General features: G+C 44.8%; 1 non-coding gene across 1 annotated transcript; it reads left to right on the top strand.

Annotated features, from left to right (window-relative positions):
• Window positions 1-339: 339 nt before the first annotated feature.
• Window positions 340-411, top strand: TRNAC-GCA (transfer RNA cysteine (anticodon GCA)). Its single transcript has one exon. It is a non-coding gene; the product is annotated as a tRNA-Cys (tRNA).
• The last annotated feature ends 7,619 nt before the right edge of the window (window positions 412-8,030 follow it).

Raw genomic sequence — 8,030 nt, 5'->3', positions numbered from 1 at the left:
TTTCAGAGCCGCCAGAGCGCCAGGTGACCACTCCGGTGGTGATAGTCGTGGTATAAATATCCTCTAACATTAACAAATATGTCCAGTGTTCTTTTGGGTGCGGGTCAAGAGAAAAAATTCTCTATGCGGGTCTGCCCCCACCACCTCTCCCTAATTGAATAGCATGAAACTGTCCCAAAACATTCAGAGGTGGTCCTTTATTTGTTGTAAAGCTTTGTACCTCTTTTCTTTAAAAGAACTGCGAATGGTTTATAACACTCAATCCACACGGCTTCTCCGTTTTGGAAATGTTCACAGTCCATATTATGACCGCTAGAGGACGCTGTGACAAACGGAAGTGGGGGTATAGCTCAGTGGTAGAGCATTTGACTGCAGATCAAGAGGTCCCTGGTTCAAATCCGGGTGCCCCCTTCGTGTATTTTTAGAAGGTTATTTACTTCCGCTTTATTTTGCATTTCACTTAAAGGATAGTTCCGGGACTTTTTTTTTATTGTCCCTACGGGTCGGCCATGTGTTTGTAAGCATAAATCGGTAGATCGTAGGAAACTTTCCTATGGACCTTACCCGACTTTTCGCCCATTATCGCACTCGAAATCAGCCTCCATTTTGTGATAATCCTATCATTCCGCCGCATCGACCTGGCTCACCTGCCTTTGCGGCACTAAATCAAATCCCCCGCCCCTGAAACAGACTTTATCAAAACATTCATATTCCCCGCCTCTATCCGTGACGTGACTGTGCTGCGTAGGCAAACGCGCCCAGGCGTCTTCTACGCGACTCCACACAGACCCCGGAAATCAACACAGATCAGCTCACAATACAGCGCACCACAATTCGGAATATGAAACTGTACTTTGAAATCAAACCGCAAGATTGTAAATGTGGTAAAGTACATTTATTTGACATCAAATGTTTAGAGAATATTCAGCGATTTGCATTTTTATTTGCTCATGTTCCAAAAAGTTCGTATTGAGGAACGCGATGGTCCTTTGCTGTACACAGGGTCTTAGAGCATCTCACAATACAGCACCACAATTCGGAATGTGAAACCGTGGTTTAAAAGCAAACGGCAAGATTGTACATTTGGCAAAGTACGTTTATTGGACATCAAATGTTTAGAGAATATTCAGCGATTTGCATTTTTATTTGCTCATGTTCCAAAAAGTTCGTATTGAGGAACGCGATGGTCCTTTGCTGTACACAGGGTCTTAGAGCATCTCACAATACAGCACCACAATTCGGAATGTGAAACCGTGGTTTAAAAGCAAACGGCAAGATTGTACATTTGGCAAAGTACGTTTATTGGACATCAAATGTTTAGAGAATATTCAGCGATTTGCATTTTTCTTTGCTCTCGATCCAAATTAGTTCGTCTTGAGGGAAGCGATGTTCGTGTGCAGTACACAGGGTGTTGGTTTACGATAAAAATAAGCTCTTCTGTCGCACTGATAATCGCATGGCTGTTCCAACAACGAGGCACTAGGCCACCACAACGGTAGGTATGTTGCATCTAACCGTTAGTACCGCGTAAGGGCATACTTGTACTTGGCGATCGTCCCATAAAATGGTCAGGGTGGTAACGTTGTTCACGCGGAGAAGCAACTGGCGGCTGTAGAAGCCGTCCGCCGGTGTCTGGTACTCGTGACACAGACAGTAGTGAATGATGTACCTAAAAACATAAAAAATGAAATTAGTCTCACCATCAGATCCTTATTAAAATTATTCATTTCATAGCGAGGACAGCGCTACTGGGTGTACACAAGTGTTTAAAGGCGTGGCGAGGCATGGAGGGGGGGGAGTGGAGTACAAGGTAAGTAGCATAAAATAATAAATAAATAGGGCCAGCTGGTGGCAAGTGCAAGGTAAGTGCAGAACAAGTGCTGGGAAGGGGGGGCTGTAGGATACTGAGACAGTCCCCCAGTGCAGGGGTTGACAGGGAGGCAGTGCAGGTGGAGAGTGGAAGGGCCCAGGACCGAGGTCGCAGACAGTGGACCAGTTGTAGCAGGGGAGAGGGAGAGAGAAAGCAGAAGCAAAGAGGAAGGTTTTGAGGTGCTTCAGTAAAAGAAGATGGTTCTCCTCCAGATAGTGCGCGGTAGAAAACACTATGCCACATAGAACGAACAAGTACAACTGAACCCGTCTTTAAAGCCACTGTATAGTAATGAAATTGCGGTATAAACTCATCAAAAGTTACTTACATTATATTTGCATTTTCCATTGTGTCTCTGTGTAGGGCAGACCTGAAACACCACTCCTTCTTTGCCGACGTTACTTCTTCTAATGAACGTGGCTCATCGTTTCGTTTCTGAAATTTTATTCATTATCTTTTCTTAGTCTTTCAGGATGGTCCCGGCCTGTCAAGGTCAAATCACAATAGAACCTTATATTGGGTCGTGGGCCTTTCCGCCACCCAAGCAAAACATCAAAGCAGCTGACCTTCACTTTGAGCGAGCACACATTTCTAGTTAGCTCCAGTTAGTGTAAGGGCATCTTGTCTGCGTGCCTTTTTTTTTATTGTCCCTATGGGTCGGCCATGTGTTTGTAATACGGAAACATTCTATAATTTTTGTAAAAATGATTTATATTACTGTTTGGTTTAATTGCAATGGGCCTGCAACATGAGGAGACTCGAGAGAACAGACAATCGAATTACAATCATTTAAACCGTGATGTGTATTTCTCAATGAGCTCTGCTTTAGGTGGACATGGAACAGAGGCAATGTTGGGTGGCAATGCAGTTGTCCCCTGCATAGGTTCGTTCACCACTCCATGTATGTGCCTATCGAGGACATCTACGATAAGTCTCTCAATAAACTCATATTGCATATCCTCAAACACTGGTTTGATCACCCATTGTTTACTTCTTTTAGTGAAGGCCTTATTGTAGCGAAGCGTCCCTAAAGTTCCGGTCGTCCTACTTTGTTGACGGCCAACATTATGGTTATGTGCCAAGACCGCTAGAAGAGTCCGATTTATCATGCCTTCCATGCCAAAATGCAATCTTTTGGGCCTGTACTTTAGGCACATATTGTGGAACACCTCCAAATCTCCTGTGTGGCAGAATTCCGTGAGTCCCCTCAAATCTCTTGTTATAGTTTTATCAAATACAATCTTTTCAATGGCCTTGTGAGTGGGTGATGAAGGAATCAACCACTTCTTCTTCCGTGCCTCCTCTGTGGACAAATGGCCATGTTCACATTTGTGGAAATGCTCATTTGTCGACCATTGATGTACGTTGCTACAGTGCAACATTACTGACCGCCATTTTTCCAGTAGAATTTCCAACGACCCTTCACATGTTTTTGAGCTCCACCAAAGATGGTTGCTGATTGACTTGGACCACTGTGAAATACCTTGCATATCTTTTTTTTTTCCTGCAGCCGACAATTTTTTATTGATTGTTTTTGCAAGATGCCATACGTCAAATTGGTGATTTATATTTTTGTACTGTTCTCTCATTGTCTTGGCAATTGAAACGTGTCTGTCCGTGGCTATCAGGTCGATCACCATTCCCCGCGATTGTAGTTCTTGCAATGATGCTACAAAGCCAACTTTCTCCATGGCCACTGAGGATGTTCTTTGTGACACCTGCACGACCACCGAACTCACAATTTTCTTACTTTCCATGTCCTGAAAGTGGTAGGTGCAGTACTTGGCTGAAAATCCTGGACTGTCGCATTGTCCATCACCGGCTAGCCTGAAGCGTTTGCCCGCGAATGTACTTTCCATTGACATTTTTTCCATTCTCCAAGCTTCGCTGATGGCTGGAAATAGATAATCGGTTTGGTATTTGTAGAACTGACTTTTCGCAATGAAATGGATTCCCACAAACTGAAAGAAATACTGTAACTTTTTAAAACTTGAACCACTAAAAAGTGCGGCCGCTGCACAAAGTAGATTGCCTGCTGGCAGTTGCCCCAGCATGGGTTGTGCAGACCATGCGAACGGATGATATTGTGTACAGGTGGCATGTATTTTAAGGTTAGTGCCTCGAATTGCACGAGTCACATTAATCAATGGCTCCCCACATACTTCCCCACCAACCCAATGCCCACATTTCATCATCATAATAATATCCATCAAACAGCTATCGAATACAATGAATTTGGCCTCTTTCCTTATACTGTCACTCTGCATCCCAGCTGGTTCGGCCTGTAACGTTGAGGACATGTCACTCGCATGAAAGGTACAATCTCTGATATCGTCTTCCGCTATGCTGAGTGATATTGATGGTGTTTCATTGTCGTCCACTTCATTCTCTTCCATTGCAACATCTGTTCCTTGTCCGGAGATGGGAGAAAAAAACAATGTCTTCAACTTTCGCGTGCTCTTATTTTTTGCGGGTGTGGATTCTGTGAATTGATCTACGACTGCATCCAAACTACCAGGAGGACATTCACTATCAATGGCTGGTGGTGGTATAGCTCCGTTGTCAATCACTTCATATTCTTCCCATTGGCACGATGCATCTCCAGTCTCAAGTCCCTGCCAAAAGGTTTGACAAGCAACATCTCTCGTTCGCTTCACTGTCTGTGTAGATCTAGTTCTTACACCCACTCGCAACTAGAGGACAGATTAGAAAAGGGATGTTCAGTTTAAACACAACTTACAGTATTGAACTATTGACAGTGAAAGACAACATAATATAGTGAACAGGACACTAACCTTCTTTTGCTTTCTTTTCTTTGAAACTTTCTTTCCTCGAACTTCAACATCTGGACGCTGTTGCTCCGACTCGTGTGTGCATGTCTCCACTTCCTCTCGCGCTGCAACGACTATACTTTCATGATAAGCACATCCATCACTCACTGAGGCTCCATCGACTCGCTGAAACATAGAACTTTCATTAGTATGTATAATAATATTGAAAACACAAAATGTACTTGGGGACCAATACCCATACGTACATCTCAATAGCAAAACACGAATGAACGCATTGTGTAGAACATTCAAACGACAATAGTTCACGCATTGTTGATCTAGTTAGATTGAACTGTCAAGATCCATACCTCGGGCTCCGCATAGACTTCCATTGATGATATTATTGAAGATGACGCTTCAGCAACTCCCTGAAACACAGTAATTGCATTAGTATGGTTTTCTATTTTGTTTAAAAGAACATAAACTTTCTGCAGGCGTCAACGGCTCATCTAAATAGACCTGCACAAATGATCAGTTGTCTAAAATAAATAATGGATATCCAAATATGATTCGATTTGCTCCATCGTTGGAAGTGTCACCACCCAGAGATCTGCATCAACTACTAGGGGTGATGTTCTTGTTGAAGAAGCTCCGTCAGCTCCCTGAAACATAGTACTTGCGTTAATAAAGAAGGAAGTATAGCGGATGTAATCACGTCATTTGATCTCGCATGATTGATCTGTCAGTATCCATACCTCGAAATGCATAAGAACATGAAGGGACGCTGTAACTGCGGTGCACACTTCTGCAAGCTGTTGCGCCGACCCGTAACTGCATGCTCCCCCTTCCTCTTGGACAAATGCTCCATCGACTCCCTGAAACATAGGACTTTCATTAGTAATGAACACAATATTGAAAAAAGAAGACACATAGGAGGGCGACGACAGAAGGACATACAAATGGCTAAAAACGAAAGAAACATTGTGTGTAACAATCACGCTACAAGAATGCAAGATCTGATGATCTCCATCGATGGAACTGTCCGGAAACGTACCTCGAGCATCTGAGTGACATCTACGGTTGTCGTCAATGCGTTGGACTCCTCAGCATCTCCCTGAAAGACAGTACTTGCATTATTTTGGATAACAATAATTATAACTGAAAACAAAGACTAGAGGACGAGTACTGTGGTGTACCATTAGGTAAAATAATTACACGATCAATTAAAACTATTGATTTACATGCCTAAAACAAGTCAGTGTCAGAATAGCTAAGTAAGATTACCCGATAGGCGCTTGAAGTGGCTGATGACTGCAATAACGACACGGATGGAGAATCTTCAGCCTTCATATTGAGTGGATACATAAATGGGGAAATTATTGTTAGCTAATGCTACACACTACCGCAATGCCGAGAGATAAATACGTAAACTTGACTCACCAGTGGAGGGATGTGGACGAATAGAGTGGGAATAGCGGTTGAGAGCAATTTTCGCCTCGCTCGCGGTGTTTTCGTCCTTATTAGCAATGATGTGGAGTACATGTCTGGGCTAAAGTGCCTGCTGCAGATGCGGTATCGATCACCCCTCTTGTCCGCAAAGACTTCTAGGACTCTACTTTCTATCTCAGAGGCTGGATATCCGCAATATCGGACCCATTCTCTTATCTGATCTATTGTCTTAGGGAAAACATGCATTATAGTACCTTCAGATTTGTTATGGGTCTTCGAAGAGCAACCGCCAATGGAACAGGCAGGCATTATGGAAAGTTCTGAAAAGTAAAGATCAACAATTCTCTATGAATACCAATGTGTTAAAACATTAAATGACACATAAAAGGTTCAATGCAAGGTCCGTTTTGGTTCTTGGAACTATACATGTTATTCACATGCGGATAAGTATTTCAATAACTTTCAAAAAATAGAAAAAGTAATTTGACTAAACTCAGAACATGTGACTAGTTCCTTGCATGTACTGTCGTGAACGAAAAGAAAACATGGATGCAATTTGATGACTACTAGCAAATAGATATAAATTAAAAAATTGGACGCAAAATGATTATGGTACATGGACTTACCTTGACGAACAAACAGTTAGATGCAGGGATCAGAGTAGTTTCTTGTCGTAGAACAGGGAGCAGTTCACAGGTTGCAAACTGACGAGTTTGCTCAAAGTGGTCACGGAAGTTCACAGAGACGAAGAGCAGATAACCAGCACCTTCACGGGTTGACTAGCAAAGCGCAAAGAAGTTCTCATTAGAAATATGAAGTGGGTTATAAAGAATTCGAAACAGGGGTGTGTTTGTGAATGAATGACGTGTATATGTCGTGGCATTATGCGGTCTGCAGGGGGCCGTCCAGCGTGAGGGGGGATGCTTGGCAGGAGACACGGGGTCTGGAGGTAGACATGGGAACAACAACCCATGCTCTATAGACCACTTTGAAGTGTACATGGTCTTTGGCACCTCTTGGCCTTTATCGCTCCCTGACAGCTCCACTTGCCAGCACAAGTACCCCGGTGCGAACTGCCTTTGATAGGGCGGGGGGGTGGATCGGGGCGGTGGTCGTGCAGACAAGACACAGGAAGACTCGTGAATGGAGACACACTTATGTGGATTGCAGGGGGCCGTCCAGCGTGAGGGGGGATGCTTGGCAGGAGACACGGGGTCTGGAGGTAGACATGGGAACAACAACCCATGCTCTATAGACCACTTTGAAGTGTACATGGTCTTTGGCACCTCTTGGCCTTTATCGCTCCCTGACAGCTCCACTTGCCAGCACAAGTACCCCGGTGCGAACTGCCTTTGATAGGGCGGGGGGTGGATCGGGGCGGTGGTCGTGCAGACAAGACACAGGAAGACTCGTGAATGGAGACACACTTATGTGGATTGCAGGGGGCCGTCCAGCGTGAGGGGGGATGCTTGGCAGGAGACACGGGGTCTGGAGGTAGACATGGGAACAACAACCCATGCTCTATAGACCACTTTGAAGTGTACATGGTCTTTGGCACCTCTTGGCCTTTATCGCTCCCTGACAGCTCCACTTGCCAGCACAAGTACCCCGGTGCGAACTGCCTTTGATAGGGCGGGGGGTGGATCGGGGCGGTGGTCGTGCAGACAAGACACAGGAAGACTCGTGAATGGAGACACACTTATGTGGATTGCAGGGGGCCGTCCAGCGTGAGGGGGGATGCTTGGCAGGAGACACGGGGTCTGGAGGTAGACATGGGAACAACAACCCATGCTCTATAGACCACTTTGAAGTGTACATGGTCTTTGGCACCTCTTGGCCTTTATCGCTCCCTGACAGCTCCACTTGCCAGCACAAGTACCCCGGTGCGAACTGCCTTTGATAGGGCGGGGGGTGGATCGGGGCGGTGGTCGTGCAGACAA

Source organism: Ambystoma mexicanum, chromosome 13 (genome assembly GCF_040938575.1).
Source record: "Ambystoma mexicanum isolate Mex_15411 chromosome 13, UKY_AmexF1_1, whole genome shotgun sequence".
In the NCBI taxonomy this organism is placed as follows: Eukaryota; Metazoa; Chordata; class Amphibia; order Caudata; family Ambystomatidae; genus Ambystoma; species Ambystoma mexicanum.
Note: the sequence above shows the minus strand (reverse complement) of the source record. Positions and strands in the feature narration are given on the sequence as shown.